General features: G+C 45.3%; 1 protein-coding gene across 3 annotated transcripts in view; it reads left to right on the plus strand.

Annotated features, from left to right (window-relative positions):
* RABGAP1L (RAB GTPase activating protein 1 like) overlaps window positions 1-14,766 on the plus strand; it is a 419,353-nt gene that overhangs the window by 79,660 nt on the left and 324,927 nt on the right. The window contains exon 1 of one of the 3 annotated variants that reach the window (XM_083157292.1): window positions 20-223. The exons of the other annotated variants lie outside the window; for them this stretch is intronic. The gene's annotated coding sequence lies outside the window, so the exon portion shown is untranslated. Of the gene's footprint in view, window positions 1-19; window positions 224-14,766 lie in introns of those variants that run through there. 3 annotated transcript variants of the gene reach the window in all.

The raw sequence follows: 14,766 nt of genomic DNA on the forward strand, positions 1-14,766 counted from the left end.
TCATGGACGCGCTTCGTGGCCGCGCACACGGGAAGAGAAGGAGCACAGAGAGGGGAGGGGGAAGACACAGATATATAGTAACTGCTAACGTGCACCGGGACTTCACTGTACGGAGAGAGAAAGGAGGCGGGACGGGGAGGAGGACCCATGAGCCTCTGAGGCGGAGGGCAGCAGCAGCAGCCCAGCTGCAGATGTGAAGGGGGAAAGCAGCCTGCTGTGCTCGGTAAGGGAATGGCAGAGGTGGGGTGCCAGGTGGGCAGGAGTGCACCTCCAATCCTGTCATCCTTGGGTGTTTGTGGTTCATGTGTGAGTTACAGTTTTGCCCGCAGGTTGCACCAGGCGACCTGGGATAAGTGTGTCCCCTCCCCCCCATCTCTACTGGCAATGCCCCATCTGTGGGCAAATAGATGCCACCCTGGTAGTAAGAACAGGTCTAGGTCGGGGGAGGGGGGGGGGGGGTGGGTGAGAGACGGGACTGTACATTACTATTGCTGTCATAACAAAGGTGGTTTCCCTTTCAATATGCCACATGTCCCCTGGGTTGAACATATTACAGATGCCATGTATTGTGGAAGCCCCCCCACCTTTATGCTGGAATGTCTTTTATACTTGTTTATGCTCCTTTTTTTTAAAAATTTACTTGATTTTGGTTATTATATTATAGCTGCTTCTGTAGTGTTTCATGCCCATTATACCACCCAATTCCATACTTACATGACAGCTTTCTATATGGTGCGTTCCCTTCACCGTGGTTGTGATCTATTTCTACCTTTCATCAAGTAACATTTATGGTTTTTTTTTCGATGTATAATTTGTTTAGGCCATTGGAATACCCCCCCCCCCCCCCCAGTTTATTGCATTTGTACAGTAGCTACAATGTGACGTGCCAAAAAGTTACTTTACTTTTGCCCAGCTTCATTCTAACTTATCATTGAGCCCTGTCACTCATATGAATAGCCTAGCAACCTTTCCCTCATTTATTGTGGACACTGGTATTTCATAATATTTGTAAGGCAGAGTATATTTGCCTATACGGATTAGCCAGTGATGCTTTATCAATTCATGAAGTTGCTTTCTCATAACAGAAGCTCTCATTGGTGCACTAGGTGAAGTGCCTCGGTAAGGTTAGTATGCACCGTAATGGCAAACTGTCATATAAGATACACTTTAACGCTCTCCAAGGTATGGTAAAACAGAATACATAACAGATGAAGGTAAAGGATGAAAACCAGGCCATGGCCTTGTGTGGGATACAGATGACTTTGCAGAGCCTCTTGAAAAAACAAATCTATTAAACTGCATTGGACTTTTCCTATTGCGCAGTGTTAAAATTCTAAATTAATGTATACGCTGTTTATTTATTTATGGTAATATTGTATAGCAGCCATGTTCAGTATTGGCAGGCTTAAGCTGTGCAGCAGTGCTCTCATGTCTTGTGGCTTTACATTTATTGCACAAAGTTTAAAGGGCAAATTTGTATGCACTCTGGTCTGTGGTCACCAACCATGGGGCAGTCCTATGCTTCTTCTGTACAACAGTGCATAGAAGAAATGTAACTGGTAATATTGCTATGAGGTGAGAAGTTATGGGTATTAGTTGCTAGGTCATAGGTGCAACTGCTTTCATGGCATACTTTCATACTTTAATGGCGTCTTCAACTTTTGTGTTTTTGTTGTGTTTGAGCTGGCGCATATTTCATGAGTTTCACATGGGTAAAAACCAGGGTACTTGTGTAGTGCGTCTGAGTCCCCTTGCGGGGCTCGCCACGCTATCTAAAATCAACTCCATGCCAACGTGGATAGTGGGGGTATGAACTATCCACGTTGGCATGGAGTTAAGTTACTTTATTTTAGATAGTTTGGCGAGCGTACCCAACCCGGAAGTAGCAGTAGCCATGCTGGCGCTGTGAAACTACACAAGAACCAAAACCAGAACCTGACAAGAATCTGGAACGTCGGACCAGCCAGGCTCCATCCAATTTCTGTAATTCTGGAGCTTGTTATGTCCGGTCCGGAGGTGTCCTGTCCTGGGGGGCAGCCTGTGACAGCTGTCACCGGGGAGAGGAGGAGGGGGAGCATAAAGTCTTCTTGTATGATCTGGCATGCAGCAAAAACAGTAACGTTCTGGCCCACACGGGAAGGCTGTAATCTCCCCTTCCCCATATCCATGGAGAAATCTATCACAGGCACCCTTCCCCAGGCTATTCAACATACAGCTGCTGACTGCTCTGGATTACAGTAGACCTAACGTGAGTCATTCCAGCTGCTGTGGCATTACACATGCCAGCTGGCATTGCCACATTTTTGCTGCTATGACATACTGGGATGCAGTGGCAGGTCCAGAAGTTGATATCTGCAGTGCAGTCCTAACCTCCAATGGGGGAACCACACCAACTTCTACCCCAAACACTGGAAACAATTTTGTGACGTTTGGACTGGAATGTAGTACCACCTCTGGAGAAGCAAAGATATATATATATATATATATATATATATATATATATATATATATATATAATGTATATATGTGTGAAGCAGCGCTATACCTTTTAAACAATTAAACATGTAGGGATTGCCTGAAAAAAAATTACAGTTTAAACATTTCATATGAGCAGCCTCGTATTTGAGATGGTATAATTGGCCGATTATCAGAGTCCTCTGAACAGGTGTAGAGCAATTTAATGGAACCACAGCTTGTGACCGTTTGTGAAGTCTCACCAATTTTGGAATGGCATTTTTCCAGATGGGGTCCAGTTGTCCTCACTATGGTGCGGCTGTGCTATGATGGTAGTAGACCGCTGGAGGAAGATCTTGGACCTTGTGGGGCTTCCCAATCAAGTAGATGGTGTTTCTAGTTGAAACTGTGCTGGGTATCCAATTTCAAAAGGGCTCCTTTTTGACAATAGAGGATGAAGTGATGCCAGATTGTTTGCTGGAGGTCTGCTCAGGTAGCACCAACGCGTTTCACTGAGCTGTCAGCTTTTTCAAGGTGATGCCACTGCACCCCAGCATTCCTTAACCGCAAAACTGTGGCAGGGCCTGTTGGCATGTGTAGTGCCACAGCAGCTGGAATAACGCACATTATTTGTACTCTAGTCCATAGTCCTACATCAGATGTCATTTATTATAAATATATATTTTCCACCATATCGCTACGCTGGAAATCCTAGTTGTAACTACCGCATCTATGTAGGGGAAAGCTGCTCTGGGTGGACGCCTGTGGCTAAGGGATTTTAAATGCTGCACACGGTATTAAAAAACAAAACTTTGTTTTGGATGGCAAGCGCCTTTACAATTGGGCACTTTGCCCACACCTGTGATCAGAGGTGTTTTTGTTTTGCAGCTAGAATGCACATTAATATGATTCTATTAGTCACGCAGCTTTCCGTGTCAATACAGGATGAACTTCCTCTTTTGTAACGGGAATTAATTCAAAATGATATTGTATCAGTTAAACCAATATAGGATAAGGTACTCTTTACCTAGAAGGGCGCCCATCGCGGTGATCGTGGGCATCGCGGGCAGTACATTAACGGCTGCGACGCGATGCCCGCGATCACCGTGATTTCCCATAGGGGTCAATGTTAAATTTAGTGGTGACCGATTTTACATTCAATGCTTCAATGGCCGCGATTTGGACATAGGAATCAATGTTAAATGGGCTACAGAGCCCAAATAGGCACAATTAACCCTTAAATGTCCCCCCAAATTTTTAACGCCACCCCACGATCCACGCCAACCCGAAGCGTGGCGAGCGGCGGCAGTACGCGTCCTCCGACCTTTTCATGCCCTACTATCCACGTCGGCGTGGAGTTGAGAATAGAATAGTGTGGCGAGCGCAGCGAGCCACCGAGGCCCGAAGCGTGGCGAGCGGACGCGGATACCTTCACAGTTATACGCGTCCCCTCGCGGGCTTCACAGGTGTCCGTGGCGACGCGGACACCTGTGAAGTCCGCGAAGGGACGCGTTTACATGTGAAGGTATCCACGGGGCTCGCTGAGCTCGCCACGCTTCGGGCCTCGGTGGCTCGCTGCGCACGCCACACTATTCTATTCTCAACTCCACACCGACGTGGATAGTAGGGCATGAAAAGGTCGGAGGACACGTACCGCCGCCCCTCGCGGGCTCTCTGCGCTCGCCACGCTTCGGGTTGACGTGGATCGTGGGGTGGCGTTAAAAAATTGGGGGGACATTTAAGGGTTAATTGTGCCTATTTGGGCTCTGTAGCCCATTTAACATTGATTCCTATGTCCAAATCGCGGGCATTGAGGCATTTTACATTAAAATCGCGGTCAATCAGCCTTTTTAACATTGTTCCCTATGGAAAAATCGCGGTCATCGCGGGCACCCGATTTTTATTTACCCGCGATGACCGCGATTTTTTACCCCCGACGCCCGCGATTCCAATCGCGGGCGCCGTTCTAGGTAAAGAGTACCTAGGATAATTTTTAGCTGCCATCATGTTTATTTCTAAAGCTGGGTACACAGTAGATAATATATTTGCCGATTTGGAACGACATATCATCCAAGTGTGTAAGCGCTGTTGCTCACTCCGATGCGTCCTGCTTCGCATCTTCTGATCTACATGCAGTGCAGGCAGATTTGACGGTATCGTTACATTTTTTGAGCAAATACTCTAGTGAAGGAGTAGCCAACTCCAGTCCTCGAGAGCTACCAACAGTTCATGTTTTCCAGCTCACCTCGCAGGCACACAGGTGCACTTGTTACTGACTGACACATTTAAAGGATCCACAGGTGGAGCTCAGTACTTCACTTGTGATTCTGTGAGGAGACATGGAAAACGCTAACTGTTGGTAGCTCTCGAGGACTGGAGTTGGCTACCCCTGGTCTAGTGTGTATGCCCTACCTACATATACAGTATACCTGATATATATGTTGACAACATAATGACCAAACTATTAAAGATATATGGTTTGGTCATCTGAAGGATCACACAGTGTGTACACACTATATTGTTTGTTCTGGGGATGCAGCAAGGCAGGGCGGCCATTGTGTCTTCTAGTTTGTATAAGCTTTACTTTGCAGGTGTCGCAATCGTCTTCTGATGGCATTCGCAAAGGGGATTTATTTCTAAAGTTATTGACAGTCCGAGACAATGAGGGGGTGGTTATGGGGATTGGGGATAAACATGCAGTCATTTTCCAACTGTTGCTGTGGTGTGTCTCGGCCTACATCTGTGATTCTGTATGTAGTAACAGTGGCTCTGACCTCTCTCTCTATCTCCGGCCATGCTGTGTGACCATACGGCTACTCAGAAGTTTGATAATCAACTAATATGCAGCAGATGCTGTGTCTTTATATGCAGTGGTTGGGACTCAAAAAGCCTGCGGTAGGCGTCAATACAAATCAAGGCAGCTGTAGCATCTGCATATTTTTGCATGTATATTGTCACTGTCGACTTTATATCTACATCCCGTGGATTACCATTATGTGCATTTAGCTCTTCTGATGCACTTGGTTTAGTTTGTAGTACAGACTGTACATCTGGCTGCCTTACATATTGCCCTCGCCTCAGTTGAATGGGTTTAGTCCATACTGTATTCTTCATGGTGTAAAATATGGTTGCCTGGAAACTTAAAGAAGGGGATAGCGGCCTACTTGCAATGCTTGCTGGGGGTGGCTTAGTCTCTATGGCATTGTCCAAAAGTGGATTTTCGAAAGAAATCTGATCCTCTATAATTTTTTTATTTGGCTTGTGTAGTTTAATGGCAGCAGGGAAATCTCATCGCATGCGATGCAATGGTACTTGTGTAGTTTCAAATTGCCCCTGCCCACGGATCGCATTGCACGCAATGCAATGCAATTTAGCACACCCCCACTATCCACGTCAGCCCGAAGCGGGGCGAGCGGACGTGTCCTCCTGACCTGTTCATACCCCCACTATCCATGTTGGCGTGGAGTTGATTTTATAAAGTGTAGCGAGTTACCGAGCCCGAAGTGTGGCGAGTGTACGCTGAAAACGAGCCCGAAGTGTGGCGAGCCCTGCGCGGGGACGTGGAATACACATTAAGTAATCGGCATCCCATCGCAGGGCTCACCATGCTTCTGGCTCATTTTCAGCGTCCCCTCACGTGGCTCACTGCGCTCGCCACGCTTCGTGCTCGGTGGCACTCTGCGCTGGCCACGCTTTGTAAAATCAACTCTACGCTGACATTGATAGTACGGGTAAGAACCGGATGGGAGGAAGCGTACTGCGTTGATAGTGGGGGTGTACTAAATTGCATCGCATGCGATTTGCATGCGATGCGGGCAGGGGCAACTTGAAACCACACCCATCTCATCACGTGCGATTTCCCTGCATCCGTGAAACTACACAGTTACCTTTTTTTTTTTTTCCTCTTTTACAGTAACACAAGTTTTCAGGAATAAATGTATAATATATTATAAGTACGTTTGCCTCGAGGTAGTTTTTCTGTGCTCCTTATTACAACTTGCTTTTTAATTACACTGTTTAGCTTATTTTTATTGCAGACGAGAGCTTGATGGTGCAATGCGTGTGTAATAGACAAAAATGAACCATTAAAATAGCTGTGTACGCTCATAGTGACCCCTTCAGGGGTTTCTCATTATGTTCCTCTGCCTGTGTAACGTACTGAAGTCTGTGAAGTGTTCATATGCTTGCTCTCATACTATAGATTAAATGACTTGTCGTAATATGCGTCTGTTATAATGACCGTTCCTCATGAATGTTGTTGTGCAGTGTCTAACAAAATACATTAACCGCTCTGCGATAACAGTTATCCACCTTCTACCTGAGATACTTGGCATTGCTCGGGTTTGGTTGTGCAATTAGCATTACTTGAAGGTTATCCTTCTTTTGTTATAAGCTTTACCACTCGCCATGCCCATGGTGTGACCGGCATACACCAGTCTGTGGTGGGCTCCCAGATCTGACCACAGTTTTTGTTCATAAACCCCATGTTCTCTACCCCCTTTAGGTTATGCAACTCTGCCATATCTTGCATCCCTGACCCACTTTGTGGAGTATAGGGGGTTAGACAGTCCGCAATAGTGACAAGAGTGGAGCTACGTCCACCCTTTGTTGCGCAAAATGCATTGCCACTGCAAACCCTGTACCCTGCCTGCTACGCATCTTAGTGGGAACGCTAAGAATATTTGCATCAATAGTGACATAACATTGTTTGCTGGTTGATTTTCTGTAAAATGCAGAATAATGGGTTAAAAGATGAGAGACCGGTATATGAGAGTTATGTACTAACGGAATATTTGTTTTAAAGGTTGCACATGGGAGTTACAGTTGTGGATTTTTGATCCACCCTAAATGAAATAGAATATACATTTTCTGAAACACTTGATTTCTATAGTTTGTGTTTGGTTTTGTTTTTCGGTTTGTAAAACTGCACCTTTTTAGGAACCTCAAATACTTTGGCTACTGATTCACATTTTTGGGGGGATTTAAAAGTAACGGGCACCGATCAGAGCAATTAAATTATTGTGTTGAGTTTGACATGGGCGGTACACCTGTCAAACTATAAAGCATGTGTCCTAAGGCAAACTCCGGGAGGACAGAAACTGCCAGTGACGCCAAAGTGTATGATCTGTGACCAATGGGGTTTAGCCATAAATATCTTCTCGCCCTTCAGAAGGCTGCGAGACGAATCGCCATTCCCGAGTCTAACAGAGCAGCAATTGAATTGCTCCATTTTGCACCCCCTAGTGCAGGGATGGGGAACCTTTGGCCCTCCAGCTGTTGTTGAACTACACATCCCAGCATGCAGTGCTACAGTTTTGTTATTTGGCCATGCTAAAACTGTAGCAAAGCATTCTGGAATGTGTAGTTCAACAACAGCTGGAGGGCCGAAAGTTCCCCATCCCTGCCCTAGTTTCTGCCCTTTTTTTATCCACCAGACCTAATGCCACTATTATCAGACATGGAGGCAGATGTATTAAGCCTGGAGAAGAGTTGAACTGGAGATAAAGTGGAAGGTGATAACGCACCAGCCAATGATCTGTGTTTGAAAATGACAGTTGCGATTTGATTGGCTGGTGCTTTATCTCCTTTCACTTTATCTCAACTTTATCTCTTCCTAGTGATGGATAAAAATGGGTCATGTGTCTGGTCTGCTCTGTAAAGTGAAGCTGTTGCATTGTTTGGTATATTTGTGCAGCAGCAGGTGTAGTCCTTCCTTCTATACAATATCATGGAATAATTCTAGTGGAAGTGGTGATCATATAACTGGCACAGCTTTCTGGGTCTTGTTGTAATTCAATATGAACAGCTCCAGTTGTTTTGTCAGTTTCCTGATGATGCACCCCAAATACTGGCAAGCAGCCGAGGCTGTGCATCCTTGCTGAGATCTCCAGGCTGACTCTTTAATATCCAGGGTTGTGTCATTCAGCAGGAGTGTCAGAGACATTACTTAATCCTCATATATATTAGTCATTGGTACAGTTTTCTGCATGTTCTTAAAGCTTAAGACATGTGATTTGACAGTAGTCCCCCACTAAAGAATGCAGACGACTGGGTTGATACATTGTTGCTGTACACCCTTTCTGATGATTATTCACTTCATTACCTGTAGCCTACCAAAGCAATAATCTATTTGGTACTTGTTTCTTTTCCGGGCGCCCAGTACGCATTTTGCGTACTAGACTATTCTCCGTAGTGGCATCGGATCGCACAGCGTCTATAGTGCCGTGCGATGCGATGTCCATATTAAGTGCACAGGAGTGCTTATACAATAAAATATCGCATGGGATCGGAGGGCACCGTAGACAGGGTGCAATGCGATATTTCATTGTACAGGCACCCATGCGATGAGATGTGATGGGTGTTTAGTATTGAAAGCAGCTATGCCATTTTGTTTTCCTCACCTCCACTATCCACGCCACCCCGAAGCGTGGCGAGTGCAGCAGAACGCGTCCTCCGAACTTTTCATACCCCCACTAACCACGTCGACGTGGAGTTGATTTTGTATAGTGTGGCGAGCGCATCGAGCCACCGAGCCCGAAGCGCGGCGAGCACACGCGGATTTCTTAATCCTCGTGGGGCTTGCCACGCTTCGGGCTCGGTGGCTCGATGCGCTCGCCACACTATAAATAATCAACTCCACGCCGACGTGGATAGTGGGGGTATGAAAAGGTCGCAGAACGCATTCCGCTGCCCCTCGTGGATGTAGTTAAATGAACTAATATCGCTCTGTATTGGCCTGTATATCAGTACGGCTGTAGGTCCCATTACTTAAAGGAGGTATGTATTATCCACTGGGATGGTAAACTATGAACAAGTCCTCTTTTCTTTTTTTTTTTTTTTATCATGGAAAAGTCATGTTGACCCTTTTTTTTTTTTTTCTCATGTCAACCTTTTGCTTGTGTCGCCCTCTTGACCATGTCAACCTCTTTCATGTGTTGACCTTTTGACTGTCGCCCTGGACACTATTGACTTAATGACCTTATCCCCCAGAGACAAGTCTGCTCATATTAAACCTGAAGGGGGGGGCTACATGGGATTTGGCAGGGGGTTGGTGCATTGGTGGACTCTGCATACAGGCACTCTTAACTTCTAGAGCAATGTGGGGTACACACCAGGACGACCCGCTCACGATGACGCGGGGGGTCACGACCCGCTCACGATGTGCACTGTGAGCGGGTCCGATCCGATGGCGACCCGCACCCGGCTGTATGGTCGTCATTGAGATCCTACCTGCAGCAGGTAGGATCTCAATAACGACCGACCGACCCGCGGGACCGCGCATCGGATCGGTATCGGTCCACACCAGGACAGAAAAGGGCCCAATCAGCACACAATCTACATCCAATTGGTCGGAATTGGATCTAGATTGAGGGGATCGGGCCCTAGTCGTCCTGGTGTGTACCCAGCATTAGTGCTTAATGTAATAGCTTGCGATTTGCCAGAGATAAGCCCTGTACACACGCTTCAATTTGCTTTTGATTCTGTTAGATTTGATTTTCTATTAGATCTGGCATTGGATCTTCCCATTCGATCTGGCATTAGATCTGTACTTTTGCATTAGATATCGAATTTGATCTACATTCAAGGTACATTGTACACATTCGATTTACTAGATCGAATTCGATATTTCCTTGGCTGCACAGTAGATTTTTCTGTTCGATTTTGTGAAAACGGGAGCGTGCATTGAATCGAATGCAGATTGAAAGTGAAACAAAAACAATTCGTTTTCGATTTGATTTGGCTTCTATAAGCAAAATTAAATTTGAAAATCGATGCATGTGTACAGGGCAATAGTGTCGATACTTTCTAGGTTGTGGTTCGCCAATTAGTTCAAAAGGAAAATCATGCTTCTTTTGGCTTTTTCTTTTGAAGTAATTGGTGCTTTACAGGTAATTACTATCTCATATATTGTCAATGCACTTTTCCTCATAAGAACTAATACCCTATAGAAAAATAAATGTGGAGGGGGGTTTGGGTGTGTGGGTTCAATTCAATCCCGGCTGATTTTTCCACCAGATGGAAATATCAGCCATTTCCGACAGGATTAGTTTGAATTAACATTTGACCTCTTCAGTGTCTGAAACTCCATAGATCTGCGAAAAAGGACATGGATTGAACAATGTAGTGGTCCTTTTCGACAATAAATATTTGATTTTAAACCGTTGTATCTGCATGAGGGGAGGCGCTGTCGAAACGTGCCGAGATTGAATACTGAAGGACGATATTTCATTATGTTGGAAATATCGGCCAACACTGAAAGCACCCCCTTAATCTTTTATGGGGAAATTCAGTTCCGAGTTTGTTAAGCTCCGAAAATGAGTGCCCAGATCTATTCAATCCTATTCATTTTACTGCGCTGTGTAAACCCAGTCAAGTCAGGAGACTACTGTGATCAATGCCCAGCACTTAGTCGCGATTTACGGCATTTTCTACCTTAAGTGCTGGGCGTGATGCTATTACCGCATGTGGTGGCACCAAAACTGGACTTGTGGCACTGGACAGTGGGGATTTCTCATCGTACTACAGCAGGCATGGGCAACCGGTGGCTCTCCAGCTGTTGTGAAACTACAAGTCCCAGCATGCCTTGCTACAGTTTTGCTTTTAGTGTGCTAAAACTGTGGCACAGCATGCTGAGACTTGTAGTTTTGCAACATCTGGAGAGCCACAGGTTGCCTACACCTGATCTAGATTTACAGCGTGACCAATAGAGTACATCTGGCCACTCATACCTGGAGCTTAACAAACTGGTCCTGAAATGAATTCACCCCTTTTATGACCAGATAATGTAACCAGACCTGTCTACAGGGGATACATACAGGTGACCGGTGGTGGGGATGTTGATATCCCGATTGGGGGGAATTCTGACAGGCCTAGCCTAACCCGCCCCACATACTTGCGTTTGACATCCGCATTGATGTCTGGGTTCTGGTGCCAGTCTCCTGGCTGTAGTTGGGATGCTGGCATCCGTAATGTAAACACATCCCATCTAGTGTAATCTCCCCTTTTTAGCTACAGTTTGTTTTAAAACTACTGAGAAGCAGAGCCAAAATCTGTTTCGGAACCTGCTTTTATAAACTAGGTGAAAGCCTGTTCTTTTTACTTGAGTTGCATAAAAGTAGCCTTTTTCACCTTTTTTTGTGCAGTTATGTTTTAGATATACGGAAATGCTTTATCTTTGAAACCTTATTTTTTATGTCCCTTGCATTTCCTTTGCTGGCAGCCTTCGTGTAATGCTAGTAACATTCTGTGTGAAGTGCCGATAGATTTACCTTGTGTTCTAGTAGTCTCAGGAGGTGACTACAAAGCATAGCTTCTGTCCATATCTGTGAAGACACTGGGATAATGTTTAACTTCTTTTTCCCACTGGCTGCTTGCAGGAAGATGCCTTATGGACTGGCTGGCATTGTCCGGTGTATATCCTGTGAGATCAAAATCACATTGGTAAATACCTTTCCCATCCATTCCATCTTATGTAGCCCATACACTTATGAGATATTGCATACAATCATTAGATTTCGACCATATCTGTTTGATAAATTGAAGGATTGTATGCTCATATTGTGTACCATGCAATGTGATGCACTGGCCCGCCGGTCGAATCTCATGTCCATAGATCATATGTGCTGCACATAATAGTCAGAGGGCCAACCAGTTTTTTTTTTACTTAAATTGTTCTTTCACTGCTTCCCCCCCCCCCCCTCTTCCAGCACCCGAAGTGGCATCGCAGACGGTATGCGACATTGTGTGTTGGAAGATGGCACTTAAGGCACCATAAGATGTGATCGGATCTTGCATTGCATCTGGTCGCATAAGTGGTCACCTATACTGTAAAGCAGAAAGTTGTTCTTATTTTCCTCCTGACCTGGTTTTGCCCAGTGTATGAACAGGGGGTGGACGAAGTTCCATAGCAGGATGCTGTTAACCCTGTGGCTCATCTACTGGTAATATTAGCAGATAAGCGTCAGCCGGCGGCTCACTGCTCGTTGCCATGCCGTACACACAGGAGGGGTTTTGAGCTATAAGCAGCTCAAACGACAGCTCAAAATCGCCCAGTGTGTATGGGCCTTAACTTTGCTGGGTCACCATATTTTTAAAGTTTACCAAAAACCTTTATGCAATATAGAATACATACCCCGTGTATCAATGCCTATTTCCCTATAGATTGTAAGCGTGCAAGCAGGGCTTTCCTACCATATGACTGTCTGTAGCAAACCAGTTTGGTTTATCCCCATTTATAATTGTAAAAAAAAGGGTACTTGTTTCCTAGCACGGCGCCACCGATATTAATTGTATGGCATCCGGTCTGTGAAATTGGGTCGCATCGCATGGCATGCGACCAGATCGCATGCAATGCAATGCGATTAGACCCGATTTTTTTATTGTACAGCCACCCTGATGGGTAATTAGTATGTCAAGTGCCCCCCATTGTTAACGCCACCCCACAATCAACGCCAACCCGAAGTGTGGCGAGCGCAGCGGTACGCGTCCTCCGACCTTTTCATACCCCCACTATCCACGTCGGCGTGGAGTTGATTTTATATAGTGTGGCGAGCGCTATAGTGTGGCTTCGGGCTTGGTGGCTCGCTGCGCTCGCCACACTATCTAAAGTTAACTCCACGCCGACGTGGATAGTGGAGGTATGAAAAGGTTGGAGGACGTGTACCACCGCCCCTTGCGGGCTCGCTGCGCTCGCCAGGCTTCGGGTTGGCGTTCATACTGGGTTGGCGTTAACGTTGGGGGGTATTTCACATAGTAATTACCCATCAGGGTGGGTGTACAATTAAAAATCGGGTCTGGGGGTGCATTTAACATAGGACTCTATGGGAAATCGCGTCGCATGGCATGCCATTGTAATGGCATGCCATGCGACGAGATTAAAAAATTGTACAATGAACTCTAAAAAGGCTTATATCGGGTCTGATCGGGTCCCATCGCATACCTTAACTAATGGTATGCGATGGGACCCGACGGGCGCCGTGCTAGGAAACAAGTACCCAAAAAGTTAATATATCTGGGAAGATAAAACTGTACTCCTTTCTTTTCTTTTTTTTCTTTTTTTTTTTTAACAAATATAAGATATAGGTTGCTTTACAGCACACACCTGAACATTAACCAAAGCCAGTTTTCTTACGGTTCTGACCCTGAACCATTCACAGTAGTGAGTACTAGTGGGTCTATGTGAATATATTGGGTAGAACAGGGATCTGGTGGTTGGGCTCCCTCTTTTTATAGCCCTATTGGGGCACATCAGGCTAGTTTATCCCTTGTAGACCCAGCACCATGCTTTTGCCACAGGGTCAATTAATGACATTTGTAAAGCGGCAGGATGCAGGGCTGAGTTGTGGGTTCAATTATTGCTGGTCATTAGCATTTTAGACTTATGAGTAATACCACCTTCAGGCATAATTACCCGGCACCAACCCATCTTGGACCCATGACCCAGACCACAGGTTGATTCCCTTCACACTTGGGCAATGAAATGGTTTATTCCCGGGTTGTCCCCTCGCACACCGGGTCTTCTATTGTTTCTGGTTACATAATTTAATTTAGTTGTTTCCCAGGCCATCAAGAGCCAGGTAGCACCTTTCGAACCTGACCTGAGTTCAAGTTGGCCCCGGGTTGATGGGTTCTGTCTGAAAGGGTTTTCATTTGCTGTATATAGTGGGAAACCTGGTAGTGTAATGCGTTGCAATAAGTCCATTCTTTTATCAAAAAGTGTGGAGTGTGTGTTGATGTTGGGATCTTATATAGGCTTCCATAAAACATGTAGGATTTACATTTGTTTCTTTATTTTATAGAGCTTTCATTAAGAGCTAATAGGATAACTTGTGTCATTGTTATTAATACCTACTACAGAGAACTGTTACATAAAACCCAGTGGATTATAACTAGATTTGACAGAAGCCTTCACATGTGATTGTAGAGGAGAGGCCGCCTAGACTAGATTATATGATCTAATGACAAACTGCATGTGTTGTATGGTGAGTCACGGATGAGTAGACCGAGGGCAGGCATGGCACAGATCAAGACATTCAATCAGCCGGTAAACCTGATTAGTTAGATTACTGCTTGCTTTGAAATATGCTGACTATATAGGAGGGCAATTGTAGGGAAAAAGGTATTGTATTCTATTAAAGCTACGGTTCAACTTCCAAACTCAGTCTGATTTTTATCTTTTTAATTTTCTGAAAGTAGTTAAATAATTACCCCCCCCCCCCCCCCCCCATCCATGCTCCTCAATTTTCCTCAAGAAAACTGTTTCTATAAGGTAACGCCAACAAAAGCTGTCACTGAACCCCCTGCATTCTGTGC

Source organism: Crinia signifera, chromosome 8 (assembly GCF_055691185.1).
Source record: "Crinia signifera chromosome 8, ASM5569118v1, whole genome shotgun sequence".
Classification (NCBI taxonomy): domain Eukaryota; kingdom Metazoa; phylum Chordata; class Amphibia; order Anura; family Myobatrachidae; genus Crinia; species Crinia signifera.